Source organism: Pongo pygmaeus, chromosome 6 (assembly GCF_028885625.2).
Source record: "Pongo pygmaeus isolate AG05252 chromosome 6, NHGRI_mPonPyg2-v2.0_pri, whole genome shotgun sequence".
Lineage (NCBI taxonomy): Eukaryota > Metazoa > Chordata > Mammalia > Primates > Hominidae > Pongo > Pongo pygmaeus.
This window is the reverse complement of record NC_072379.2, coordinates 28058705-28074360: the sequence shown is the minus strand read 5'-3', so window position 1 is coordinate 28074360 and position 15656 is coordinate 28058705. Positions and strand designations below refer to the sequence as shown.

The window sequence follows — 15656 nt, the reverse complement described above, 5'->3', positions numbered from 1 at the left end:
TCGAACTCCTGACCTCAGGTGATCCACCTGCCTCGGCCTCCGACAGTGCTGGGATTAACGGTGTGAGCCACCACAGCCAGTGAGTTTTTGAGTCATTATCCATCACTGGACACAATAAACATCCAGACACACAGATGTTCCCCAACATGTCTATGAGTTTAGAGATTGGACATTTCTTTTTCCAGTGATCCTGCTTCTTGACCTTCTCATTTAAGGTTTTGTCATCTCCCAGCAGCAGACACAAGGTTTCCTTAAGCTCTTTCAGTGTAGAGGGGAGGGTCTTTGAAAATCACCAAGTATACACCGTGAGTATTTCAAGATTTATCCACATTTCTCTGTCTCTTCCAGGTCAGTTCTTGGAGATACTAGGAAGCCAAGAGTTTCCTCCAAGAATGGAGATTCCTTGGAAGTGAGGTTCACCTTGAGTCAAGAAAGACGAATCACACACGGTCAAAGGCAATTGCCCAGGGTCTCAAGAACAGAGCCAGAAAGAAGAGCTGGGGCTGACGGGATTGTTGGGGTCCTCTCTCCCACCTGAAAAGCTACTGCTGCCTGCTGATCCTCTCAAGAGGAGACCTCTCTGGGATCCAGCACCTAAAACAGACAAACCTGGGAGGTTACTTCTCTCTTCTGTGTCACATGTGTCCTGGAGAAAACCCATGTATCTGAATGACCAAGAAAACTATGAGAAAAAGTGCAAAATCTGTGCCAGGCCATTCAGTGTCTGGCTGGGGCTCTGGGGTGCACATGCATTCCAAGAAGACTGAAGGGTGCCAAGCCTGCAGGAAATGTCCATCAGACCTGCCTCTCACACCTGGAGTAGGACTGCCCATCCAGCTTCATGATGCAGAACTGTCTTTAAAAGGCGACTGCAGATATGGAGAGAGGGAATTCTAACCCTGATAGAACATGACCAGCTGTCCTGCTGGGAAAAGCTGCATCCACCAGTGACATGCTGCTCAAACTGGCCCAGGACACACTCTTACTACCTAAGAAATAAGCCCCACATTTGCTCTTTGTGGGTAAAAGGAGAGGGTGAGAGAGGAGGGGAGTGTCCGCACAGACATGAGAAGCCTGCAGATCCAGATGATCCCTTGCTGATCAGAATAAGAAAGATCGACTTGTGAAAACAATGACCCCGCAGCAGATGAGCTTCTAAAGCAGGCTTCAACCATGCATCATCTGGACCCACTGGTGGAGAAGTCTGCCCCGACTCTGTTGATGGTCTGGGGGATACCATTACTGAGACAGATTTAAGAAATAATCTCTACCAGTTGGCGAGATCTGGATGGTGACTTGTGCGAGACAGCAGTGTGCTCTCATCAGCTTTCCACAGGGCAGGCTGTGGAAATGGTGCTGAGAAGTCCTTTTGTAAATTGATTGTCCATGGCTGTAGACTTACCATCAAATGGAAGAAGATTCCAAGCTCTCAAAGAAAAGGAAAAAAGAGAAGGATGGAACCACAGACTCTGGGATCCTGCCAGAGCCTATTTCAGTGCTGCCAGGAGCTCCTCCTCCGCCTGCAGCTCTGGTCCCCACCTTGGAGCCTCCTTCCAAGGAGTGAGACTACCTTTCTGACTTTTTCTGACCATAGACACCTTTTCTGACTTTTTCTGTCCTTGGCACCTGCTGAGGACAGCAGACCCAGGGACCCGGGCTCCTGGGCCCATTCTTGCTCAGCTTCTTCTTGATCATGTGACTTGAAGGCATTCTTGTGCAGTGGAAGCAGGGCCCCAGGACCATCTGATAGATTGATAGTCTCTGGACTCTGCCCCACTGATGGTCAGATGGTGGCCACTCAGGGTGTGAGAGCCCAGCCATCGCTGCTTCCTTGAGTTGAAGAGGTTGGAGGCTGGTTCACCTGCTCCTATCCCACCCTGGGCGGTGTGGATGGTTGCTCTTTGAGCCCGGTAACATCACTACCTTGGCCCTGCCAGGCATGCCCTGCCTTGGGGGGGGCCCTGCGTGCCCACACACTACTTTAAGGGGCTTGCCCTTCCTTGGGCCAAATTCTAGTTTTGGCCAGTGCCCCAGGAAGCTCAGTCCCCTGTTTTGTTATCTTGGCTATTTCTGGGGCACCCGTGGTTCTCCTGGGTCCCTTTTCTCCCAGGGCTTGGGCTGGGCTGGGCATCTGTAGGTCTGGGATGTTTGCCCTGTGAGGGAGGCTCTGTCACACAAGGTCATGCATGGGCAGGCATGGGGACATGTGACAGGCTGCTGGCTGGCTAGGGCTCTGCAGATGCCACAATCCTTCTCCTCTACAGCAGTCTCTGAGTCCAGCTTCCTCATTGACACTGATTTCACCGGGCGCAGGAGCTGCCTGGGGTTGTCTGGGTGCTGTCTTGGCTCTTTTAAGGCTGTGCTGCTCAGTGGCCCCTGAGAAAGGTCAGGTCTAGGTGCCACCATGCAAGGGGAGTGTCTATGGCCCCACTGCTGGGTTTTCAGTGGGCTGGGAAAGGCCTGGTTGTGGGAGCCCTGATGGGGTTCAGGGCCAGGGCCTGTCCTATGGTCCTGGGGGTATCCAGGGAAGATAAAAGAACAAGGGTTTTGCATGCCTGCTCAAAGCTGTACTGTGGACACCATGAATCCCGGATGTCCAGGTCCATGGGGAGTTTGGGAGAGAATTTCAACACAGAACTCACCAAAAATCCCATGGTCTATCCTGAGATAGGAACAGATTTGCCACATCTTGAGCCACTGTGCCCCCAGAGAGTGACCTGCTGTCCTGGGCTCTATGGAATTCTCATGCTGCTGGGCCTTGGCCTCAGGTCAGCTTCTGGGCTTCTGGAGCTGGGCTGGTGGGCCAGGGAGGGCCAGCCTATCCCCCTTGGGAAAGGTCTCCATGCTGAAGGATACCTGCAGAGGCCTGGGTGCCAGAGACACTTGCTCCAGGACCAGAGCCTTCCTAGGCATCTTTGTATGTTTAGCTGAATGGAAAGCAAACTTGGTCCACTTCTCCCCCAAGCCCATCTGACCCTTGTACGGTTTGGGTTTTTGGAGTCTTGGGGTCTCTAGTAACCCACCTGGTCTGACACTGAGGAGACACCTACAGGCTGCTGATCCCACAGTGAGGGGTGTGTGCCGCCTGGGGTATGGGAACTCGTGAGTGGGGACCCCTGTTGCTCTCTGGTCCTGTTGGTGCTCACAGCTATGTGTGTGGGCTGGCACATATGGGACCGAACCCTCCAGGGCCCTCCAGGGTTCTTCTAGAGCAGGAGGGGAAGGGTGTGGTGGGGGGCTTGGAGGGGTCTTGCCCTCATCCCCTGCCCTGTTACTGAGGTGAGTCCAACACCTGCCCTGGGGCCCAGCTGACCTGTTTTTAGAAGCTTCTTAGAGAAGGAAGAGAAGGAGGAGGAAGGCCTGGGGAGCAGGGATGGAGGGTTCTGGGCACTCCCCGCTATTTACTGTCTTAGATGGTGACTCAGGAGGGGACCTGGTGCTGGAGACCACCTTGGGGGCAGGTCACAGTGCATCCTTCTGAGCTCAGCTATGGAGGCCTAAAAGTGCCTGAGAACCACATCATCATACAGAGCCCAGGCCTGGGACACTGGGTCTTGGGAGAGCTCCCACAGGACAAACAGGAGAGCTTCAGGAGAGGGTCTAGGTTTGGGGCTGGGTGTCAGGCAAGAAGGGGTCTCCTGGGAGGTGTCTGTGCCTTCACCTTGTTTCTGCCCTGGGCACCTCGCACTGGGCAGTGCTGGGTCCTTTCTGGACACCCCTAGGGTCCAGCTCTGCACAGGAGGCAACAGATACAGGAAGGCCCAGGCAGGGAAGTGCTCACCACACTCCTGCCTTTCATCTGAGTTGTGTCAGGGGTGGGTTCAGTTTCCAGGAGGACTCATGGTGCCCTGTCCAGCCCACGAGGGCTGGATTGGTTTAGCCCTCCCTCTGGGCTAAAGCAGAGGGTCCTGTGGACATTGTGGGCAGGTTTGATGTACTTGTGTGCTCCTCCAGCACCCTCGGGCACATGGGGACAGGGTTCTGTGCACTTTCAGTGCCACATGTGCCCTGGCTGTGAGCATGTGCTTGCCCTGCAGAAGGCAGATGTACCAGAGCCTCAGGATGAGCTTGTGATGAGCTTGAAGTAGGGGTTTGTGGGGACAGCAGGCATGGGAGGACCTGGTCCTTCAAGGTGGAGGGCTGGTGGCCTGAGCAGGGCCTACTGCGGCCTCAGTCTGTGGTGCTGGGGGCCCCCAATGCACGGGATGAGACCTCCCACAGGGGGCTGGATCAGATAAGGTCTTGCAGCTTCTTATAGGGGTGGTCTCATCTCCATCAAATGTGGCCCCTGAAAGAGGAAGCTCCCCAAGTACTCTCCTAAGAAGAGTCCTGGCCCAGTCTGCCCAGCATGCTGGCCCTGAGTCCCAGCCACAGCCGTGTGATGCCACCTCTCAGGCAGGGCATGGTTTGTTTGCCCTGCAGGGACCTGCCTCTGCCTGTTGTGCAGAGGAAGGGAGCTGGGTCCTTCTGGAGGAGCCAGACCCCTAAGCTGGGGAAGCCAGGCCTTGTAGGGCAGCAGGGTCCCTGGCCTGGGGTCTCCTGTGCACACTTGTCCCATCAATCAAGCACTGTAGGAGCAATTTTAAGGTGGCAATCTGGGTACACAACATTTTCTTGTCTTCACGGAAGGAGCAGAGGTGTTCAGAGCCCCCTGGACTGCCCTGAAAACCTCACTATTCCAGGCCTCTCTGCAGACCCTTCCAAAGGCCAGAACTCCAGGCAGTAGGCTGGGCTGTCACCCTCTTCTCTGAGACCCTACCCCTGTCCTGAGACCTCCCCATTTCCCCTCAGATGCCCCATCCCTTAGGATTGCCCACCTCCCCTGGGACCCTCCATGCCCCACATGCCTTACTTGATGCTGCAGCACTCTCTCAACATGGCGTGGCTTCTGAAGATGTGGCTCACTTCTAGGTCATTCTGGTGCACATTCACTGAGGACATCTTGGCCTGCTTCATTTTCTATAGAGTAAGGCCAAGCCTCAGAACAGACACAAGACTCACTGTCAAAACTGCTGTCATGAAATAGGGGTTCTGGAAGGAAAGGAGGCTTTTTCTGCAGAAACTTCTCTTCATTTCCAAAGCCAGGGAAAGTCAGCAGTGCGCAGCTCACCTGTGTTGCCCACGCCACTGTCTGCCCAGGATTTGTGACTGACCGCTTCCGCCCCCTTGGGGTTGACTTTCCCTCCATCTGGGTAACTGGGCTTCTGACACAGTCTGGCCTATGCATCCTGCTCTGGCTGGGACTGGAAGGACCAGACCTGGTGTTTCCCTGGGTTCTTGGCCTTCACCTTCTCGACATTCAGTAGGGGTGACCATGCTGGGCCCCAGACATCTGTGAGGTTTCCTTTGTAGATCCAATGAGACATCTCTGGACAGAAGAATGCTCTGGTGAGACAGGCCTCAGGGTGACCCCAAGGGGGATCCGAACCTAAGGATTCTGGAAGCTTCCAGCCTTTGGCCTTACGGTTCCTCAGGAGAGGTTCAGTCTGCCTAGGACTGGGCCTCCTTTCCCATGAATAAAGAGTGAGCAAGAGCTCAGGTAGTGAGCTCTGATCAGGATTTATTCCTTCCTTTGGGGTGACCAGAAGGTGTTCCTCTTCCTGGCTTAGAAGTGGCCGAGGCCCTAGCATCAGATTCCTCCCAGCAAGGTAATCCTTGCAGGGATGGGCAGGAGGGCTGGGGATCAGGCCTGTTGTCCTTTCGGTGAGGACAGTGTGCCCTTCTCTGAGAGGCAGGCAGCACCAGGCAGCAACAATGGGCACCTGTCCTAAACCCTGAAGAGCGGTCACGGGGGACATTCACCGCTGTGCCTTCTTGTTCTTCCTAGATGTATTCCAGTTGTTAAGCATTCATAGCCATTTATCTGTGCATCTGATGCCCTGATGTTTTTGCTGTAGATAAGAAGTGATGGAGTGAGCTGAGCTGCCAGGCTTCCTGGAGTGATTCTTGGATGCTGGGTCATGTGCTTAGGGGCCCCAATGTGAACTGGAAGGAGACAGAATAGGAGAGAACCCAGCCCCTGATGAGTGGGCACTGGTGGCCTGGCCTCATGACCACAGGACACACTGTTCCCAGGGCACAGACACCCTGGGCTTTGGTTGGGTCTTGGTCTCCAAGTAGGGCCCTGGTGGGCAGCAGGCAGCGATTCCTGAGACACTACTGTGATTCTCAGTGGTGGCTGTGGTAAAACTCTTGCAGGGCTGGAGTTTAGTGTGAGATTCAGCAGAAACTGTGGCCTCTCCCAGTGACAATGTGTTACTCCCACTCACTAGCACCCATGCCCACAGGCCATGGCCTCTGCCTCACCAAACCCCCGCCAAGTCGCACATCTATGGAGCAGCTCCCATGCAGCAGGGTCAGGTTCTTACCTCCGCCTCCAAGGCACAGACAGGGGCAGCTCTGTCTCAATGTAAGGCCATGAGGAGACTGAGGACCTGGACCAGGCTGGGGGCCACCCCCTTTCCTGAGCAGGCCTCAGGGAAGGACCAGCCCCATCCTCATCTGACCCAGGTCTCAGCCCAGGAGCCCGCATAGGGAAGAAAGAACAGACAGGGCCTCCATGCTGGCTGACACTCAGGAGGGGCCGGGGCAATGGAGCAGAGGGAGCATGGGGCCAGGCAGAGGCTGCTCAGGATCCATGGGGGCTCAGGCTGCACAATGGGGCTGCCCCTCTTGGGCTGCATGCAGCATCCCCTATGGGAGCTGAGAAAGTCCAGTCCTGAGATGGGACAGGGCTGCCCAGAAGTGTGTGGCTGGGCCCTGATAGAAGTCTCCCAAAATGTGACTATATTGCCAGGCTCAGTTCCAGGAATGCTGAGAAGTGCCCAGTACAGCGAGGATGCACCTGGAGCCCATCCTGTCTAATGGACTGACCATCCTGCATCCACCTGCCTCTCCTGCATATCGGCCACCACCGCTTCCCTTTTCCTCATTTCTCCATCGTGTCTGACCCAGAGTCTGCGACCCTCTCTCCAGCCCCAGTGGCCCTTCTTTTCCCTTGTCCTGTCAGAGCCCCTGATCAAGACTCCCCAGATCCATCCACATGCCTGGCTTGTCCACTTACTAATTGTGTTGCTCTGCACTGCCGGGGTGGCACCAGAGGCAATGAGGGTGACTGAGGGCCCCACAGGTGGCCAGCTTTGCCGTTTACCCCATCCCTAGCCTCAGGGGGTTCTCATGGCTGTCAGCCAGCGGCCCTGTCTTGGGGCACCTGGCTGTCCTCCTCCCACTGTTCTGACTCAGCCTCGCCCACCTGTCCTCTGTCCGTGGTGCTGACCAAGCCAGCAGGTAGCAGGTCCCCACAGGGTGCTGCTGGGCTTTGGGGACCCACCGAGGCTCCTCTGCTGAGGGTTCCCAGGTGAGTCGCTGCCCCTGGTTCTACATCATCTGCTGTCCTCTTCAGCATCATCCACCCCACCCCAGGCCGGCTCCATGCAGGTGCATCCCCGAGTCACCAGTCTCAGGGCCCTCTGTTGTAGGATGGAGATTACTGTACCTTTTGTACACATTCATATTTATTGTGTGAAATAAAGTATAGAAGCTAAAGTAAATGAGGACTTTGGTTTGCATTTTCCTGATGATCACTGATGTTGAGCACTTGTTAGCCATTTTTATATATTTTTTAAAAGATAAATATCTATTCAGGTTCTTTGCTTGTTTTTAAATCAGGTTATTAGATTTTGGTGAGTTTTCTCTCTTCTTTTCTATTCAGTTGTGTGGCTTCTTATGTATTTTGATTTTCACCCCTTATGAGATATATTGTTAGCAAATATTTTCTCTGAGGTTATAAGCTGCTTTTTAATTTCATTGATTGATTTCTCCTGTGCAGAAGCTTTAGGGTTAGATGTACTCCTACTTGTATTTTTGTTTTTTGTTGCTTGTGTTTTTAATGTCGTATTTAATAAATTATTATCTGAACCAATGTCAAGGAGCATTTGCCCTGTGTTTTCTTCTAGGAGTTTTACAGTTTCTGATTAAATACCAATGGGACATCACCTCCCATCTCTTAGGATGGCTGTTATAAAAAGGACAAGAGACAACAAGTGTTTGTGATGGTGTGGAGAGAAGGGAACCTTTGTACACTGCTAGTTAGAATGTAAGTTAGCACAGCCATTATGGAAAACAGTAGGAAAGTTCCTGAGAATCTAAAAATAGAACTATCATATGGCTCAGCAATCCCTCCTATGAATTATATATCAACAGGAAATGAAATCAGCATCTTATAGACATATCTTCACTCTCCTCTTCTCCGTGCCCCACCACAGCATTGTTCCCAACAGCCAAGCCATGGGATGAAGTTACTGTGCATTGATGGATAAGTGGAGAAAAAAAATGTGGGGGTGGTGTTTGTGCGTGTATGTGCGTGTGTGTACAATATATAATAATATAATATTTTTTCAGCTTTTAAAAAGTTGAAGATACTGCCATTTGTGATAACATAAATGAACCTGGAGGATATTAAGCTAAGTGAAATAGCTTAGGGAGAGAGAAAAATACTGCATAATTTCTGTTACATATGAAATCTTTAAAAAGGTTAAATACATGATAGAATGATGACTTGGGGGAGAAGAGAGACAAGTCAACGTTTTAGTTATATAAAATAAATGAATCTGGAGGACTAAAGTACAATTTAAAGGTTATAGTTACTATTTTTATGTTATATACTAGTGATTTTTGAACAGGGTAAACTTTAGGTGCTTTGAACCAAAAGGAAACTACATGAGTTCATGTATATGTTAAATTGTTTGACCACAGTCATCACTGATATGTATATGTATATATATATAATTATGGGCTCATTAAATTTAAATGCTATAAATAGGTAACAAAGAATAAAGTTAATTGAAAAACTGCATCATTAGACTTGATTTTGCCTTAATGACAAACTGAAACTACCTCCTAAATATTAATATTTGTACATCATATAAAGTTCATATGTTGGAATATGTTTAAAGAAAAGGAATTTTAAATTTTGATAAACACAGAATGACACAGTAAATGCAAAACAGTAAAAAGAGATGAACATCTGATTAATCAGAGTGCTTAATGCTAAGATATAATTAATGATGTGTTAGGAGCAATTTCAAGCCACTTACACATAGATTTAATACCAAAGAGTTTATGTGTACACAGAGATTAAATAAAAAAATACATTTACAATGATATTAATTGATATTAAAATGATTATGGAAATCAACTGTCTGCTATAGAAAAAATAGTGTTAAGTAACTAGTAGAAAGTTTGAAACTTTGTTAGAAAGTTAATCAAGTGAAAAAGTGATCAGCATTTTTAAGCACTAAATAGAGGATGGACAAAATTTTCTTTTCTTTCTTTCTTTCTTTCTTTTTCTTTTCTTTTTTTCTTTTTTGAGATCAAGTCTGTCTCTGTCGCCCAGGCAGGAGTACAGTGGTGCGATCTCGATCTCGGCTCATGGCAAGCTCTGACTCCCGGGTTCACACCATTCTCCTGCAGTAGCCTCCCGGGTACCGGGGACTGCAGGCAGCCACCACCATCCCTGGCTAGTTTTTTGTATTTTTAGTAGAGATGGGGTTTCACCGTGTTAGCCAAGATGGTCACGATCTCCTGACCTCGTGATCCACCTGCCTCAGCCTCTTACAGTGCTGGGATTACAGGTGTGAGCCACCGCAGCTGGCCTATAATTTTCCAATACCAAGAAAACCATTTGATATTGCAAGATTTTAAACCTAAATTAGTGTCTTTAACTTCACAAAGGCAGAAATCCTATAAGTAATGTTTCTTGAACACTTTAAAATGACAATAAAAACTAAAGTGTAACCAACAAGTAACATGTAGCCACATGCAAATTTCCTTTTAGATTGTTTTATTATTTTTTAATTTTATGTGAATTTTTATTTTACTAGGTTTTTTGGGAACAGGTGGTGTTTGGTTACAGAGATAAGTTTTTAGTGGTGATTTCTGAGATGTTGGTGCACCCATCACTCGAGCAGTGTACACTGTACCCAATGGGTGGTCTTTTATCCCTAAGATTGTTTTAAATGACACCTAGATTAAATAGAACATTCAAACTGAGATTACTTTTACAGCACCAGAGAAATGCTAAGGAGGAAGCTTTTTGACTGAAACCAAAAGACCTGAATTTATATATTTAATTCCACTAATTAACATTCTTAATTTTACAGAAAAACAGCAATTCTGCCCATGTGCAGGAGTTATGCATTAAAGTGGAGCATGATCACTTCAGATGTTTGTCCAAAACATAAAAATTCTTCCAAGTATTAAGAAAATATTTATACTTCACAGATAATGTTAGTGTATAATACATGGGCATTGAGATGTTTCAAATGAGAAAAATTGAAATTTTTCATGGGGCACTGTTCTACACAAAACAGTTATGTAAAATTTTTTACTCGTATATGCATGTGGACGTCTGATGTTTTAGCACAGAATAACATATTCTCAAAGGTCATTTAATGTAGTAAATTAAAAAATCTTTAAAGTTTACAAGAATCTTAAAACTGCCCAGCAGAACTGATAGAAAAATATGGGAGCTTCCCAGGACCAAAAGTGAATCAAGAGGCAAATTCACAGGAGTCATGAAAGTGAGAAGTTAGAGCTGCTTTCAGGTACAGCTCTGATTGTAGGGCTGATTACACAGACCTCAAGCCTGTGAGGATCGTCCACTCTGCCCCTTGGAATATACAGAGAAAATTACTAACCGGGGCCATCCCAAATGTGAGATCTCTATAATGTAAGAACCAAATTGTAAATTATGAAGCACACAAAATAAGCTACCCAAAAAAGGGAAAGAAATTATACATCACATAAACTTCACAGATTGGAAACATATTTAAAATAATTAAGTAACACAGATGCAGAAAGAGAATATCAAAATAATTTTGAAAACACATAAAGTTCTAAAGCAGGCACTGGGGGCAGTGGCTCATGCGTGTACCCCCAGAACTTCATGGGGGCCAAGGCAGGAGGATCACTTGAGGCCAGGAGTTTGAGATCAGCCTGGGCAACAAAGCAAAAGTTGTCTCTACAACAAATAGGTATAAAATATAAGCCACGCACAGTGGTGTGTGCTTGTAGTGTCAGCTACTGGGGAGGTGGAGGTGAGAGGGTCTTTTGAGACTGGGAATTTGAGGTTGCAGTGAGCTATGACCACCAGTGAACTCAAGCCTGCGTGACAGAGAGATTCTTTCTCAAACACGCACACACACACACAGACACACACACACACTAAACAGTCATGTTTTGCAAAGACTCAAACAGAAATTGAACAACCGAAACTTAAATAAATGTAATATACAATGTATGGTTTAATTATTAAACCAAGTTAATAAAAAACAGGATTAGTGAACTAGAATACTGAGATGAATAAATAAAAGAACTACAGAAAAACAAAATGATCACAATACAAACATGATTATACATGTACAAAGAATAAAATGAAATGAAATCAAATACATTAGTTTCACTAGCTTACATACAAATAACAAATCACACTAATAACAAATATTTATAAATTTCTGAAACTCAATATCAGATGAGAACCCTTAAACGCGGAAGTGTATTGTGATTAATAGTGACCACCAATAAAAAATACTCAACAGAAATAAAAGTCAAACTGCATAACAGCAAAGAAAAGAAAAAATTTTAAAGCCATGAGAGAGAAAAGAAGAGAGAACCAATGAAGATGAAAGCAAAGTCTCCACAGCCCACGTTCAGTCAGAAAACAGAGAAATAAGTAAGTGCTGAGAGAAGTTACTGTTCAACCAATAATTAGATACTTCACTAACATATTCTGAATAAGTGAGGATGCACTAAATGATTTCCAAAAGTAAAAAATGAGAAATCTTGTTACCAATATGAGCTTATTAAGAATACACTTCAAAAAGAAAAAAAAATTTGAAATGAAGTTCAAGGAATCAAAATGAAATGCAAGAAACTGCAAACATATTGGGCTATGAAATCATGGTGGACAATGAACTAAAGGATCCACCATGTCTTTGGCAGCAACAGTTTCCAAATGATTTACGTAAAATAACAGTGTTAAATGAACTCTATACAATGTAATGAAATAAATTATCAAATCCTCTGATACTTGAATAATTTAACTGAGTTAGCATCTCCTTTTTGGATAATTATTTTCATAGAAAAAATATACAATACTTCTCTCTCATCACTTGCAGAATATCAATTATCCTTTTTTCAGACATTATTAGCACCAGAGGGCTCACAGTGGCATAGGCCCTGGTCACAAGCCTCTGGACACCCAGGATGACTGGATCGTATGTTGATATCAGGATCCAGTAGGATGAGAGGTTCAAATCCAACCAGTACATGACCACAAAGAAACTCACCAACAGCAAGATGCTCTCTGCAGCCCTTTTTTCTGGAGAGACTCTTTGAGAGTCTGGTGCTGTGAAAGTGCTGGGATCGCCTCTGATGCCTGCACAAGACAGTCACCATGCATACACTTGAGAGCAGCATAATTTCCACAAAGTAGACATCTCTGGATAATGACAGAGTAAGAAAAATAAGGCTTCTGATGATGGACTTCCTTGGGGAAATGAGGCAGTTTTATTGAGCATCAGAAAACCGGTCTGAGTCATATTGAAAGAAACCACAGTGTCGAAGATTATGTAACTACTGCAGGACAACTGAGGGACCATAAGAAGACAAGAACATGTGAAATGTGATTTGTGAATTTATGTTTAAACCTCACCAACCAGGAGGTGCTGGGGCTGATGGTGATGGCCTAGAGCATGCTCAGGAGGCAGGTGGTGCAGATGGAGAGGTCCCTCATCACTCTGCTCAGGTAGAAAAGCGTCTTACACTTGAAGTCATTTTGAAAATGAAGGGACTCAAAAAGGTCTGGAGACACCAAGAACACAATGGTGAGCAGCATCATGATGTGGACCAGGGCCAAGTGACTGGTGGTCAGGTCAGTGGGCTTAGGATCCATAAGGAGCGTCACGGTACCAGAGAAAAGGAGGAGGATTTTGGCCGAGACTCCAGTAACAGCTTGGGCAAAGAAGGCACTTTTGAATGATAACATAATTGGAAACTGTGTTCATTTTAATGGCAAAGAGGAAATATTTGATGTACCTGAAAAAAATCAACCAATAAAACTTCCATCATCAATGTTACTTACTTCAGATTCAAAATTATCACTGTCATTATCATTTTAAATCCATTTATTTTGATTAATATTGATTATCACATATAAATTCTTAAACCTACAGCCTCATCGTTATATGATAAAATTATTAATATAGTTTATCGAACGCCCACACATGCACAGTCACACCTGTAGAGGGCGAACATTATCTGTGCTCCTATAGTACCAAGGACACACTTTTTTCGTAAGCATTTTTGACTTTTTGCATTCCTTCATTTAATTTTCACCTGTGAGAACTGTGACATGTATATAAAAATGAATCATGGGTGTTTGTGGAACTGAACTGAGGTAGATTTTGTGCTAATGGAAAAAGCAATCACCTGATGTATTTTGGAAAAAAATAATAATGCATTGAGTGGCTGTGATATCACATCAGTCTGACATCATGCTAAACATCACATTCGTGCATGTAACGTTTCATGTATCCTATAAAAATTATATAGCAGACACATAGCAGAAGGTGTTCTTTTCAGATAGTTTGTGGTAGTAAAAAAATCTCCCTATTAGCAATTAGTATAATAGGATTAAACATAATTTTATTACGGTCATCTACTAAAATCTTCTTAACGTGAAGTACATTAAAAACCTTGGGAGTGCGCCTGGCCGGCCCCGCCGTGGGGCCGCGCGGGGACGCACGCAGGTGGACCCGTGGACTGAGCCCGGGCGCCCATGGCCTGGGCCACTACGGCCAAGCGGAGCCGCGTGCCTCCCGCCGCGCCCGAGTGCAACACAGAGGGGCTGCCGCGCGCCTTCCTGCAGAGGCTGCGCACGCTGTTCGACATCCTGGACCACCGGCGGCGCGGCTGCGGGCACCTGCGCGAGATCCAGTCCCGCTGGCAGGGCGCCGACGCGCGGGAGCTGCCCCGCGGGGTCCTGGAGGGCCTGCGCGAGGTGGCCCCGGCCAGCGGCTACCTGACCTTCGAGCGCTTCGTGGCCAGCCTGCGCACCGCGCTGCTGAGCGCCGACGGCGGCCCCCGGGATCCCACGCACGCCCCGGCCCCGCGCGGGGGCCAGCCGCCGCAGCGCCTGATGTTCGCGCCTGCCGAGGAGCAGTGGACGGTCCTGGAGAGGAAGCCCCTGCTCCTGGGCCTGCGCGCTTCTCTGGCCGGTCCCAGCGGCACGGCCCGCAGCCCGGTGCAGCTGTGCGCACCGGCCGAAGCGGCGCCCTGCCAGGCGGAACCAGAGCGGTCCCAGAGCGCGGCGCTGGAACGGAGCCCGAGCGTGGAGGCAGGTGCAGCGGCCTGCAGGGCCATGGAGGCAGACTCAGGGGATGCCCAGCGGGCCCGCGTGCCCGAGGGGAACTTCAGAGGCACACCATCATCAGCGGCGTGGACTGCGGCCTGCTGAAGCAGATGAAGGAGCTGGAGCAGGACAAGGAGGTGCTGCTGCAGGGTTTGGAGATAATGGTGCGGGGCCGCGGTTGGTACCAGCAGCAGCTGCAACGAGTGCAGGAGCGCCAGTGCCGCTTGGGCAGGAGCAGAGCCAGCGCCGACTTTGGGGCCATGGGAGCCCCCGCCAAGGTACATGAGGTGGCCGGGTGCCTGGGAGAGCTGCTGGCTGCGGCCTGTGCCAGCTGGGCCCTGCCCACGTCCTCCTCCGGACCCCCTGCTTTGCCCTGACGTCCACCTCGTCCCCGGGCTGTCAGCAGCAGACCATCCTCATGTTGAAGGAGCAGAACCGACTCCTCACACAGGTGACCGAGAATAGTGAGCGCATCACGCAGCTGGAGCAGGAGAAGTCGACGCTCATTAAGCAGCTGTTTGAGGCCCGCGCCCTGAGCCAGCAAGACGGGGGGGCCTCTGGACCTTACCTTCATCTTGCCGGTGTGGGCTGAGCGGGCCCACAGGGCCAGCCTGGCACTCAGCCCTTCGGGGTGGGCACTCTGTCACACCCAACCTCTCTGGCTGGAGATCCCCGGCAAGCCCTGGCAGTCCCAGAATGGGCGCCTTCCTGCAACCCTTGCCATCCAGGATCCCCAGGCCTGTCCCCGGCTAGCCCCCGCACCGAGCCCTTGACTCGGTTTTGGCTTCCGGTGCTGACATGGGCTGAAGCTCTCTTGAGGCTGCATAGTCCGCAGCTACTACTGCCGCTGTCAGTGGACAGTGGGGGACCCCTCCACCAGTTACCTGATCTCTGGTCGCCCGGTTTCCAGCGGCGCTGCCCTGGGTCCCATCTCCAGGGAAAGGCACTGCTCACGCCAGGCTGCACTTCCGACAACGGCCAGCAGAGGGCGATGGGCGGCACAGATGCGGCACTGAGGCTGCGCCCCAGACCTGGGGGGTCCGAGGGCAGCTTACCCCCACATCAACCAGGGCACCAGACAAGGTGGCTGTCCCTCGGATGGGAGCAGATGGAGGGGATGGGGAAGGCCTGTAAGCGGGGGTTGCCTGCCTGCCCCAGGGATTGCGGTCGGACTTCAGGTCCCGGCCAAGGCTGAGAGACTCTGGCTGCAGTGGATCAGGGAGCCAGGTCGACGAGTGCTTGGCCT

The 15656-nt window shown here is 49.1% G+C and overlaps 1 pseudogene; it reads left to right on the top strand.

Moving 5' to 3' along the window:
• The first annotated feature begins 13837 nt into the window (after window positions 1-13837).
• On the top strand, window positions 13838-15183 carry LOC129041487 (suppressor APC domain-containing protein 2-like; annotated as a pseudogene).
• Window positions 15184-15656: the final 473 nt, after the last annotated feature.